The sequence below is a fragment of the Phodopus roborovskii genome, unplaced genomic scaffold (assembly GCF_943737965.1).
Source record: "Phodopus roborovskii unplaced genomic scaffold, PHOROB, whole genome shotgun sequence".
In the NCBI taxonomy this organism is placed as follows: Eukaryota; Metazoa; Chordata; class Mammalia; order Rodentia; family Cricetidae; genus Phodopus; species Phodopus roborovskii.
Genome location: NW_026126480.1, coordinates 25,206,439 through 25,220,000, shown reverse-complemented (window position 1 = coordinate 25,220,000; position 13,562 = coordinate 25,206,439). Strand labels below are relative to the sequence as shown.

General features: G+C 37.3%; 1 protein-coding gene across 5 annotated transcripts in view; it reads left to right on the top strand.

Moving 5' to 3' along the window:
• The first annotated feature begins 496 nt into the window (after positions 1-496).
• Sox6 (SRY-box transcription factor 6) overlaps positions 497-13,562 on the top strand; it is a 580,992-nt gene continuing 567,926 nt past the window's right edge. For 3 of the 5 annotated variants that reach the window (XM_051192737.1, XM_051192743.1, XM_051192732.1), the window contains exons 1-2: positions 497-581; positions 4,662-4,767. The gene's annotated coding sequence lies outside the window, so the exon portion shown is untranslated. The remainder of the gene's footprint in view (positions 582-4,661; positions 4,768-13,562) is intronic. The other 2 variants (XM_051192745.1, XM_051192744.1) reach the window with 1 other exon arrangement.

Sequence of the window (13,562 nt, the reverse complement as noted above, 5' to 3'; positions counted from 1 at the left end):
ACCCAATAGTCCTAAAATAAAAGCGTAATATAATAATCACAATCACATGTAATCATAATGAATATAGCTAGTGAGATACCTTCTTTTCTTCAGCAATCTGGTGTGTATTTTAAATTATAGTACATTTTAGAAGTAGTCACATTTCCAATATCCAAAAGTTACAGGTGGCTGTTGGTTACCATATTAGCCAGCAGAGATTTGGGGTTCCTGTGATAAAATGGGGAGTGCTCCATGCTGTACAAGGTAGTTGTGACTTATTGCTGAGCATGCTTTAGCAGAATTCCATCAAAATGAACTCTAACAATGGGCTCTTAGCTAGTTTTACATAGGATTTTGAGTTTCTAGAAAGAACAGGAAAGTGCTTTGGACTCTATTACTAAATTTAATGTTTTGAAACTTTTCTAACAGGCTGTCATGACAGATTATGAATGATAACTATCAACTTAGAGCTTTGAAGATGGTAGAAGTCCAGAATATTTCAAATAAGTCTGTGTATTGGAATAAGCAATAGCAAGATCTATGTTTGGTGGGCAAAATTTCCCAAAGGAAATTAAGGGATACGTCATGCAGAACTGCTGCTGGTAGGTAAACCATGAAGGTAAACCATATAGAAAACTGTAAGCTTTTTATGGGTGAAAACAATGAACTTGACAAAAAGGAACTTGGAAATTTAGTAATTGTAGGGTAATTGGAAAATCAGCCAAATAAAAAGGTTCATGAAAGCAATATTTTTTCTAAAGCAACTGTGTGCAATTAACTTTCTTGTTCACTTAGAAAACCTACATAAACTTATTGGAGCTATAGTATAAATGAAATATTTACCATTTTAGAAATGAATACTATTACAATGATAAAAATAAAATAATTATATTTTTATTGCTTTTTAGAAATTTTCTTTATTCTCAAAAAACAAAAAAATTATGTGTATGAGTGTTTTGCTTGCATATGTGAATTAAGCATTGCCTGTATGCATGATGTCCACTGACTGAGATCAGAAGAGGCTGTCAGATCCCCTGAGACTAGAGTTACAGATAGTTGTGAGCCAACATGTGTGTGCTGGGATTCATACCTGGATCCTTTGCAAGAGCAACTTTCCAACTCCTATTTTATACTCTCTCCCTCCCCCCATATACCCCCCCCCCATGCTCTCTGTAGCATGGCATGATCGCATGATCTCAAACTCTGGAGTACTGAAATTACAAACATCAGTTACTACACCAACTAGTCTATTGCTTACTTTAAAAGTAGTACACATGTTACATTTTGTTTCTATTTTAGAGAGTTAAACTTCAGATCAGGAGAATATAAGTACATTCTTAGGGACCAAATATGATTTTCTCAAGAACTTTACTTTAAGGATATTGGAGATTATAGAAATGAAGCAATGGGATGACTCTTGAGTTTCTGGTTTGAACAATAGACAAAGTAGACAATTAGTCAACCTTGAAGTTCACATTAGTTAACACATGGAATAGATAATCAGCAATTCAGGACATCAACCAGATAACAGCACTTTATCTTACAGAATATTTTGAAGGCAAGGGTGTAATGATTTCACTAGACCCAAGGTAAATGATATATGGGTGTTTATTGGGGGACACTCACATAGAAAAATACAAAGAACTGCAGGAGTGCTTCTCTGCCCTTCCTATTGGATCTGCTGACCCAAGAGAAACACCTGTGCAAGGGAGACCATGCCTTGTCTTAGGCATTCCTCTCTGCCTGAAGCCACACCCAAAGGGGTGTGGCCACCATATAGGCAAGACTGCCATAATTTCCCTTTTAGTCTAAGGAAGAAGGTTTTAAGCCTGATGCCAAAACTATATAATGATAACAAATGTCAATATATTCCAGGAAAAGCAAAGGTAAACATACACAAATTAAAACCTACTACCAGCAAGAGCAACATTGAGCAATAGATATATACTACAATATTTATTTTTGTATTGTTCTAAAAATGTTGGTATTCTTAGGGGCAAGGGAATGAGTATTCTAAATAAGAGTGAACTAAAGGCAAGAGAGTGAGTGGATGAAGTTATGCAAGAAATAAGAGCCATCTATCTCAGCAGGCCCCCCCCTGCCCCACAGGAGCCTTCTATCTTATAAGATCAGTCAGGGAGAAGAGACAGCTTCAGGGCAGCTGGGAAGCAGTGGCTCTCGGTGAGGATAGAATAAGCCAAGAGAGTGCAGTCTTTGGAGTCTAAGAGAAGTTAGCAGTCATGAAGCAAGCGATTGTGGTGACACTGAAGTCCTTAGACGGCAGAGACATAGCCATTGGATTTGGCAGCATCTGGTTTGTATTTTGACTCTCTGCTGCTTACTAGTTGTATAACAAGCAACACTTCATTTTAAGTCACCGTGTCCTGGTTTTCTCATCTTCAGAAAAACGGATAACTACTTCCCACACATGCTTGTGAGGATTAATGAGCTGTTCACCAGAACTGTCTGACAAATGTAGGATGCTTGGTTGATACTAGTTCCTTTCTGTTCTTGCTTTGTGATGCTCTTTGAAAGTGAAGTCATTGTGCATATCCACCAGTCAAAAATATTAAATTGTTTCTGCAAATTCTGTTTTGTGAAAAGCTGTAAGATAGAAAATGCTTGGGTTGAAGTTGTAGCTCAGTGGTGTCCTTGCCTAATATGCTTGGGATCCTATATTGGATCCCTAGTACTACAGCAAAAACTACACAAAGACTGTAGAACTAAGCTATATTCTAAAATTCTTTTTGAGTTAATTATAAAGTTAGCATACAAAGTGATAGGTACACACACACACACATACCCACACACATATTCAAAGAATTTTTATAGTAGAAAAATACATCATTTGGACTGAATATAGATGAATTTGCCTGAGATCCCAGCATTCAGGAGACAGAGTTCAGAGGATCATGTGAGACCCTACCTCAACAAAACAAAACCAGACAGATGAAAATATTGGGAGACCAGCAAGATAGCTCAGCAGGTAAAGGTACCTTGCCACCAAATGTGACAGCGTCAGTTTGATCAGTGAGATTTACAAGGCAGAAGGAGAGAACTGACTCCTAAAAGTTGTTCTCTGACCTCACACATGCACTGTGGCACGTGTCTGGGCATGAGTGCACACACACGTAATCATACACTTGATGAATAATGACAACAGACTTATCTAAGTAACGTATCATTTGCAAGTGAATTAAATGTAGATTATAAGTGAACCATATAGCAACCAAGGTTTTTATTGACTTACCAGAGGAAACATAGAGCTAACAGTGAGTGATGGCAAGTGGAGGATGAGTATAATGTGTTCTGTTTTTGGAAGGCATTCTTCTTTCTGTACTATTTTCTCCCGACTTTCCCCTCTTTTTGGAGACTCATTATTATCTTGCCTTCATTTGAACTTAAAATTATAGTTCAGAAAAGTGCTTCTAGAGTTGGTCAAGGTGTTGCTTCTTCATTTCATATTAACAATGGAAAACATTTGGGAGTGATTTAAACATGAAATACAACGTAAGTGTTTTTCAGGTGAGAGTCTCTGGCTAAGAATACAGTTAAGAATCAGAATACTAAGAGTCATTTAAGAATACTGGTGTGTGTTTTGGCTGAAAGTAATGTCAAAACATCAGGCCTTATATTTAGTGTGTGCGTGTTTTGCAAAATAGATATTATTCCGGAAGGGATGACATCACCTGAACAGTGATAAAAACGTCTGCAGAGCCATTTTGAGTTAGTAAGTTGTTATCTAATTTAAGGTTTAATGTACTATCATCTGCTCCATGCACAATTATAGTAGACTCTTATAAATTAAATTATAAGTTAATGCACAGTATTTAGCAGGCAATATTTTAAGGCAATTCTTAATTTTAAATAATATAATTAGAAAACAATTTATCAACATAAGAACAAAACATAGAAGAAGAAACCCATGGCTAGGTCAGACTAGAGACTTGCAGATCCTATTTGACAGTCATGGGAGTTGCTTCTTCTAAATAGAAACTTTCTATAAGCATTTCTGAAAGGTGAGAATGTCCCATTTCCTGATATCCCTTTGATCCCTTATCTCATAATGTCTTCTTCTAGTGGTAGGTTATTGTCGAATACTATGGCATATAAATAAGTATGTTGACAAAGTTTAGCCAAAATTAGAAAAAAAAGCATCCATTTATTAGTTATTTTCTTCTCTCCTTCAACTGAATAAAAGCACAATATACCTATTACTGACAAGAAAGAATACCATTAAAAGTGTAGAGTTTTAAAAATTTTTTACTTTTAGGTTTTAACTGTATGTGTATATCTTTGTACGAGGATGTACATGTGAGTGTAGGTGACCTCTGAGATCAGAAGAAGGTATCAGGTCCCCTGGAGTTGAAGTTAAAGGCATTTGTGAGTTGCTGGACAGGGGTATTTATAGTTGAACTCAGGTCCTAGAACCACAATGCTGCTATAACCTATGGGTAGGAGTATGGGTGCACCAGGGAGCTACTATGCATATGGGTTGAGTGTTCACTTTGTGCAGAGATTATATAATTAAGATGTATGTATTTCCTGGCAAAACTATGAATTTCCTGCAAAAAGACTTGGCTTAGACAAGCAGAGTGATGAGTTACTAATGTCTGTATCTTCTATTGGCATGACACTTTTAAAGCAAACATATCTGGTAAATTACTTATTTCCCTTTTCAGAACTATGAAGTTTCTATCTGGCATGTGGTTGCTTTTACTGTTGGATAGACTTTGGTCCCAGAGCAGCAGTCTGTGCATATTGAAAATCTGCCCAGAAGACTTTCAGGTGACTATTACTGAGGTTTATTCTAATTCTGATCACTTTCTTTTTGTCTTGATATTAAATTCAGTCCCCAGTTTAGTTGCCACCCAGTTATGGTTTTTAGGCATCTCCTAAACCTGAAAAAGTACATTGAGATGAACTCAGACACATTCTGTACTTTGCTGAAAGTAATTCTGTGTGTCTTACTTCAATTTATTTACGTTTTTTCTGCAGAATTACTGTAAAGGTTTTCTATTTCACTCATTACAGCACAGTGTTTTTCACATTTGAATAGACTACATCAACATGAATTCTTTATAAGGACCTTAAAACAAACTTTGCCAAGTCCCAGAATACAGAAGTGAATTCACATCCCAATACTCAGCTGCCTCATGAATAAAGGAGAGCTTGTGCCTGACACTTTGAAGCTGTGGCTGTTAAACCATACAGAATATTTACCTCAATAAATCATTATAAGAAAATAAGGTACAATTATACCCACAGAGAAAGAGAATTCAAAACACCGATTTATGTGTTTCGGTGCCTACTCCCTCTCCCAGTGTGTTTTGAATTTCAGGCAAGTTTGTCATCTTTGGCTGCTCCTTGTATCTTTAAACTAATGGGTTCTCCTTGTTTTTTATTTTATTTTTTACATTTCTCATTAAGTTTGTTATTTTCCTTTGACACACAGACATGATTTGAATAGTACTAACTTTTATATTTAAAATGAACTATATCACTTTTCTTAGGGTTAAACAAAAAATTAGAAAGAATTGCTAATTTATATTAAATAAAATAAAGGCTTACTTGCTTAATTTGTGATGTATGAACTAAAATTCCATGGGAAGGATTTTATCAGGCATCATTTTGGAGTAACCCTGGAAAAGAGGAAGAACTGGGTTACAGTGGAAAGCAGACCTGTACTCTAGCTCCAGTCTTGACTGGGCATGGCAGGTGCTGTTTGCCTGTAATCCCAATACTCAAGCCCATGAGCCTGTAGAACTGTGAGTTCAAGGCCAGCCTGAGCCATATAATGAGAGAGACTCTGTCTCAGTTGAACTAGCTTACTTATTTAAAGGAATAATAGTGTTATGGGAAGATACATTTCTTTACAAGTGCTTATTTTAGTATTTTGAAAGTTAAGCTATTTCATACCCAAAAGTAAAGTGGGGGAAAGGAATAACAGTAAGCTTAACAAAGAGTCAGACATGCGGGGAGTGGGAGGCAGAGACAGGTAGATCTCTGAGTTTGAGTCCAGCTTGATCTACATAGTGAGCTCCAGGACAGCCAGGGTTACCTAGTGAGACCCTGTCTAAAAAATAAATAAAAATAAAAAAATCAGATAGGGAAATTTGTGCCTGAAATAAGTATTTATCAGATACTGTAGAAAAAGAGGATATAAAAGTGTTTGTTTGTTTGTTTGTTTGGAGACAGGGTTTCTCTTTGTAACAGCCCTGGCTGTCCTGGAGCTAGCTTTGTAGATCAGAATGTCTATGACTCAAAGATATCTGCCTGCCTCTGCCTCCTGAGTGCTGGGATTAAAGGTGAGTACCACAAGCCATCGGATATAAAGTGTTTTTAAACATCCAATTTATCAAAAAGTATAAAATTTAACTGATTTAGGCTGGGCAGTGGTGGTTCACGCCTTTAATCCCAGTACTTGGAAGGCAGAGGCAGACAGATCTTGGTGAGTTTGCGGCCAGCTTGGTCTACAAAGTGAGTTCTAGGACAGCCAGAACTGTTACACAGAGAAACCCTGTCTTGAAAGAACAAAACAAAACAAAAAAGTTTTACTGATTCAATGGAAGACAATTTAATTTTTATTGTATTTAGGAAAATTGAAGCAAATGCTTTTGTTTTTCTTTTATTTTTGTTTTTTGAGACAGGGTTTCTCTGTGTAGCCCTGGCTGTCCTGGATCTAGCTCTTATAGACCAGGCTGGCCTCAAACTCACAGAGATCCACCTACCTCTGCCTCCTGAGTGCTCAGATTAAAGGCATGCACCACTACCCAGCTGCAAATGCTATTCTTAAAGCTTGTCAACAGAAAGCATAGCTTGAGTTTAGATTGATTATGATTATATGATCACTTTTTATACAAGATTTTACTTTTAAGTATATTACCTAAAAATTATCCATCTTTGTGAAATTATGGACATTAGTGATATTATAGTCAGATTGTTAAAAATGGTAGTTCTGGGTATATAATTCAGGGCTTTATACATGCTGGGTATTCACTATATCACTGAGCTAGGCCCTAGCTCTAGAGTTGGGTAGACCCACAATGTATCTTTTATTACCTAAGCATTTAACTCGTTACTTTTTTTGTTGCTGTGAAAAAAAAATACCTGCTAGAGAAGAAAAGTTTTATTTGTGCACTGATTTCAGTCCATTTTGTTGGCAAGGCATTGTGGCAGAAGCTGCATAGTCCATGGCTATGAAGCAGTGTGTGACAGGAAGGAGCCAGGGATAACATATTCCCAGGGGCCTACCTAACCTAAGTAACCTACTTCCTTCTGGGAGGCTCAGTTGCTATAGCTTCTATATCCTCCAAAATAACATCACCAGCTGGGGAGCAAGGCTCAAAGCATGTGAGCCTGGGGTAGGGACCTGTGTGTGTGTGTTTGTGTGTGTGTGTTTGTGTGTGTGTGTGTGTGTGTGTGTGTAAGAGAGAGAGACTGAGAGACAGAGAGATAGAGTTATAAGGATAAATATTCTTAAATGTTCTCTGGGATCCTGGGATGGTCCATCCCACATTCTTTAGTATTACAACCTGTTTTATTCCTCCCATTCATAATCTGTAACTATTTTACTTGTGTGCCTTGTTCATTTTGTGTTATTACAAGAGCTCCATGGAGCAAGGGCCTGGCTTGTTTTGTTTAATATTCTTATTGCCTTCACAGGAATGTGTTATATACAGCATATTCTTAATACTTATAGAATGAAAGAGTAGAGTAAACACTGTTATACTTTAAATAAGCAAACTAATTCAATATATAGGAGCCCCTGATTTTTGTTTGCTCTTGCTATGAGTACAGGCTGAGAAAATTAAGTGAAATCAGGTCTTAGAGTGAATTAGTAAGCCAAAGAAGGATTCAGCCCAAGACAAGAGAATCCAAATAAATACAAGAAGGCAATTAGATGGCTCAGGGCATTGGCCACCAGGCCCAATTGCCTAAGTTCTTTAACCCTAGATTCACTCAGTAAAGAGAAAACTGACTCTTTCAAATTGTCTTGTTACCTCCTCACACCCCACTCTCAAGATAACTGTTAAAATAAAACAGCAACAAAAAGTAGGATCTAATTATTTAAGAAGAGAAGAAACATTCTCTTTTAGTCTTTTTGTTTGTTTTTGGTTTCATTTTTGTTTTTCCAGACAAGGTTTCTCTGTGAAACCCTGGCTGTCTTGGAACTCACTCTGTAGACCAGACTAGCTTTGAAGTCAGATATCTGCCTGTCTCTGGTATGCACCACCATTGCCCAGCTAGTCTGTTAGTCTTTTACTTAAAAATTTGAAAAATATCTGACAGTTTCTCACACACACACTCAGACAGTTTTGGTTACTTTCACCCCAATTACTCTCTCACCCCCTCCCACTTCTGCTAAACCTCTTCTCAGCAACCCTCTCTTCCAGTTCCCTATGCTTTGTTTTGTTTCATGTGACCCACTGAGTTTAACCAAGTGGTTTGTATAAGCTTAAGTGGGTGCTGTGTGCTGAAGCACGGGCAACTTAACAGTAGCTACACCACTGAAAAAAATGATTCTCCCTTCCCCAGCAATGATTGAATGCCAGTAATTCCTCAGAAGTGCATCCTTCTGAGCCTCTCCACCATCTGTGATGGAATGTTCACAGGCCACATCTTGTACAGGTACTTATGTCTGTTTTGAGTTCATGAGTTTGAATTCATATTTCCATGTCCACAAGATGAATTTTACAACACTCTTCCCCATTCTCCTGATTATTAAATTCTTCCTTCTCCCTCTTTCTTGATGTTCCCTTAATCTTGGAGGGCTATTAACTTTTTATATAAAAAATAAAATGGTTAATAGTAAAAAGCAGTATGTTAATATGCAGGGAGTAGATCAATGAGGTTAAAAATATAAAAAAAGAACTATAGTGAAAGAACTCTATTTACTCATTTCAGTAGTTTTTTTTTTCAAGTGCTTTATGAAGGGCATTGAAGGTGCTCCTAACATATTACTTCTTTCAATGAGTTTAAACCTACAGGGCAAATGAGATGTGTATATTAGTAACAAATGAGAACCATAAGATGGAATTTATAAGATTGAAGGTAGTCACAAGATTCTACACAGTATATGATTAATGAAATGGCCAGAATAAGTGAGTCTACAAAATGAAAAGTGGATTGTTCTTGCCGAGGTGTGGATTAGGAAATGGGGAGTTGTTTCTGATGGACATTTGAGTTTATTTGGGGGTTCAATAAAACTTTCTAAAACTGATGATGAGGGTGCAATTCTACAACTGCACTAAGCTCCACTGAACACTCAAAATGGGAGAACAGTACTTATATGACTTGCATCTTCATTAGACCGTCGTATAAAATGTATGTAGGAGGGCTGGAGAAGGGATGCTAGAGATGTTGAAGATAAGTAAAGTGAGAAGAAGAGAATGTGGGTTGTCAAGTGGAAGGTAGTGGGATGGTTGGGTGTGATTATGGAGAATAATCCTTTTACTTTTGAGAACTGGACATTTCTGGGACTAGGAGAGAGAATTGTTAAGATCTGCAATAAGCATTTTGTCGTTGTTCCTTTGTTTGAGACAGGGTTTTGCTATAAAGCTGCCAGAGAAGAAAAGTTTTATTTGTGCACTGATTTCAGTCCATTTTGTTGTCAAGGCATTGTGGCTGACCTAGAACTATGTAGACCAAGCTGGCCTTAAAGTCACAGAGATCCTCCTGCCTCTGCCTCTTGAGTGCTGGGATTAAAGGTATATACCACCATCCCTGGTGGCAACAAATGTTTTAAAGAAAAATTCAGAAGCCTGTAGCTGGATATTGTAGTGTGAGTCTGTAGTGCTAGGCACTTCAGAGGCTAATATAGGGTTACTTGAGCACAGGAGTTTGAGGCTAACCTGAGCAACACAGTCAGGCCATTTCTCTTAAAAAAAAAAAACTAACAAATGAAAAAAACCATATGGTTTAATTTTCTTTAGAGATATTGTACTGAATAGATGAATGAAAGAAAGGAAGGAGGATTGAAAATAAGAGTGAAAGGGTTGGGGATGTACCTCAGTATACAGGGATGTCTAGTATGCATTAGGCCTCAGGTTCATTCCCAGCACCTTAAGTGATAAAGCTTTCTTCCCCAGAAAATTCTCAAAAAACTAGATAGTAAATAAGTATGCCTGTGTTAAATATAAGTAACTGAATGAAAAAAGAAGTCTAAGTTCACAGATAGAGAACAGGACCTCCATTACTCTGAAGAAGAAAGTGATGATGATGACCTGTTTTGTCCTTGTTGCTCAGGTATCCTGGTTACTTTTCTGGTTCTGCTTCCTCCTCCATTGACTCTACCATGTCAGACAGCCAGTGCCTTCATTTGATATGGTCTTATTTAGTTCCAGGAAATTAGGAATAGCTTGGGCAGACTATTTGTCACCTTCATGATCTTTCATTTTATTTTTTAAAAAAGATTTATTTTTATTTTATATATATATGGATGTTTGCCTACATGTATGTCTGCATTTTCAGAAGCCAGAAGAGGGTGTCAGATTCCCTGTAACTGGAGTTACAGATGGTTGTGAGCCACCATATGGGTGCTGGGAATTGAATTGCAGTCCTCTGGAATTGCTGCCAGTAGTAACTGTTGAACTATCTCTGTAGCTCCATGATCTCTCATTTTAATTAGGAAGGGGATCATAAGGAGAAGGCAGTGCTTGGCACAGAAATGGAAATGATGAACATGGGTATCTGATGTATACGTTTAATGCTATTGTGTAAGAGGCAAAAAGAACTTTTTCATAATTGGCAGATTCCAACTTCAATTTTTTAAAAAAGATTTATTTATTATATATACAATGTTCTGCCTGCATGTATCCCTGGAGGCCAGAAGAGCGCACCAGATCTCACTACAGATGGTTGTGAGCCACCATGTGATTGCTGGGAATTGAACTCAGGAACTCTGGAAGAGCAGTCAGTGCTCTTAACTTGTGAGCCATCTCTCCAGACCCAGATTCTAACTTCTATGATAGTAATGAGTAGTGATGCAAGCTAGGTGATCTCAGTCTGTTTGCTTCATGGAAAATAGAATCTTTTTCTGTTAAATAATGCTTTTAGAAGCTGCTGAGAAAATACCTGAATGCCCTTAAATTGTCTTCATATTCCAAAACATTCCCTATAATGTTGTAACTTAGATTATCCAGAAGAGTTGAATTGTGTTTTATCAAATCCACATTTAAATTGGAAAGAATTCTTATGTCTTGGTAGCCATTGGTGAGAAGTAAAGTTATGGAGGGCCACAATACAACAAGATCTCTTCTTCAGATTCTATAACAACAACTATGTATGTATATGTATATGTAAGAAGACAGGAAGACTTCATTCTTCTCTTATAATAATCTTATATGAAACCATTTTTATTCTGTTTATAGATAAAGACCTTTAAATATTATAGCCATGCTTCCCAGAGAATGATTATTCAAAGAATGAAAGTGGGAGGCAAAGGAGAGCAACTATTTGGATGCTGCCATATGCTTTCTAGGGCATTTGAGCTAAGCCTTGTGCATATTTGCCTTCATTTGCATTTTATTTCTATTTAAAAACTTAAATACTAGGATAACATAAAATGAACATTTTAGTGACTTAGTGTATTTCTAGTTTCAAGTGTATGTACAGTTCCATATAACTACAACCACAATCAGGATACCAAACTGTGTATTTAAGTCCTAAATTTCTTTCACCGAGCCTCTTTCCTTCTCAGTGCCTGACTAACACTTGTTCGTGACATTAGATTTTGCCTCATGTAGACAGTCCTATAAGGGGAATGATTTTATTCATTACAATGCCTTTGATATCCACCTGTGTTCTGTGTGTATATGTGGCTTGGGTCCTATCTCCTTTAATTTTAAGTAGTATTCTATTTTACAGTGGTCCCACATGCTGCTGAAGGGCATTCTGGCTGGTTCCAGTTTTTTGTTTTGTTTTGTTTTTTTAAGATTTATTTATTTATTTTATATACAGTGTTCTGCCTGCATGTATCCCTGCAGGCCAGAAGAGGGAACCAGAATTCATTACAGATGGTTGTGAGCCACCATGTGGTTGCTGGGAATTGAAATCAGGACCTCTGGAAGAACAGGCAGTGCTCTTAACCCCTGAGCCATCTCTCCAGCCCCCAGTTTTTTTTTTTTTCTTTTAAACTAACTTTTAGTTTTGCATACAAAGAAATTGTTTTCCTTGTGCCATTCTCATGCATATTTCTAAAATCATGCCTTGTTCTCCTCCCACCCCCACCTTGAGACAGGGTTTCTCTGTAGCTTTGGAGCCTGTCCTAAAACTCACCAGGTGGGCCTCGAACTCACAGAGATCTACCTGCCTCTGCCTTTCAAGTGCTAGGATTAAAGGCATGGACCACCACTGCCAGATGTGTTTTTATTTTGAACTTAGGTATAGGTGTGTATGTCTGTGAGTATATGCCATATATGTGCAGATGCCTACAGAAATGAGACGATGACATTGAATTCTCTGGAACTGGAATACAGGCAGTTGTGAGCTGACTGACATGAGTGCAGGAAACCAAATCAAGGTCCTATGTTCTTACAGAGCCAGTAAGAACTTTTAACTGCTGAGTCTTCTCTCCAGCTCCTAGGTATCTCTCTTTAAAAAAATGTGGATTTTGAGGATCAAACTCAGATCCTCATGCTTGCCAAGAGTGCAGTTATAGACTGAGTTCTTCCCTAGCTCTTCATCGTAATTGCTGTACAGATATTTTATTTCCTTGCTTAAATTTAGTCCTATGTTATTTATTTACTTACTAGTTATTTTGAATAAGATTGTTTTCCTAATTCCTCTTCAAAAACATTACTTTATAGGAACACTACTGATTTTGTATATTAAGTTTTGTGTCCTGCAACACTATGACTTTTTACCAGTTTGACAGGTGTGTGGTAGGCTCCTAGGGTTGCCATATCATTTTTAGAGAGACACAGTTTAACATCCTCTTTCTGGTTTTGATGCCCTCTATTTATTTCTGTTATTTTACACTGTTGGTAAGGACTTCAGGAATATGTTGAATTAAAATGGGGAAAGCCAGTACAAGGCTCTGGGGTTAAGTCTAACAACATAAAAAGGTGATGGAAGAGCACATCTTTATTTTGTCCTAGTTTAGATGGAAAGTTTTCAGCATTTCCACATTTTGTATCATGATATATGTGGGCTTCTGAATGGCCCTTATTATATTAAAGTACATAAATTGCCTAACTTTTCTCTTGAATGGATAGCACATTTTAAGAAATGCCTTTTCTGCATCTATTGTGATGGTCATATGGTGGTTAATCCTTGATTGTGTTGGTGTGATACCACATTTACTAATTTGCATTGTTGAATCTTCCCAGTGTAGGAGGCATGCAAGAACACATTAACCATTTAAAAGCATTCCCTTAGAGCATCCTAAATAACACATGAGCTGGATTTTTGGCAAGTGCAGCCTTGGGGATCCCTCTAGTGCTGAAATAGTAGCAGTACACTGATTATAGCCATAGTAAACCTTGCCATAGGACGCAATAGTGGCAAAGGCTTATTATGAAAGAAGCACCCTGGAAGGATAGCCAAAATGCCAGATTACAAACATTAGAACAAATAGCTAA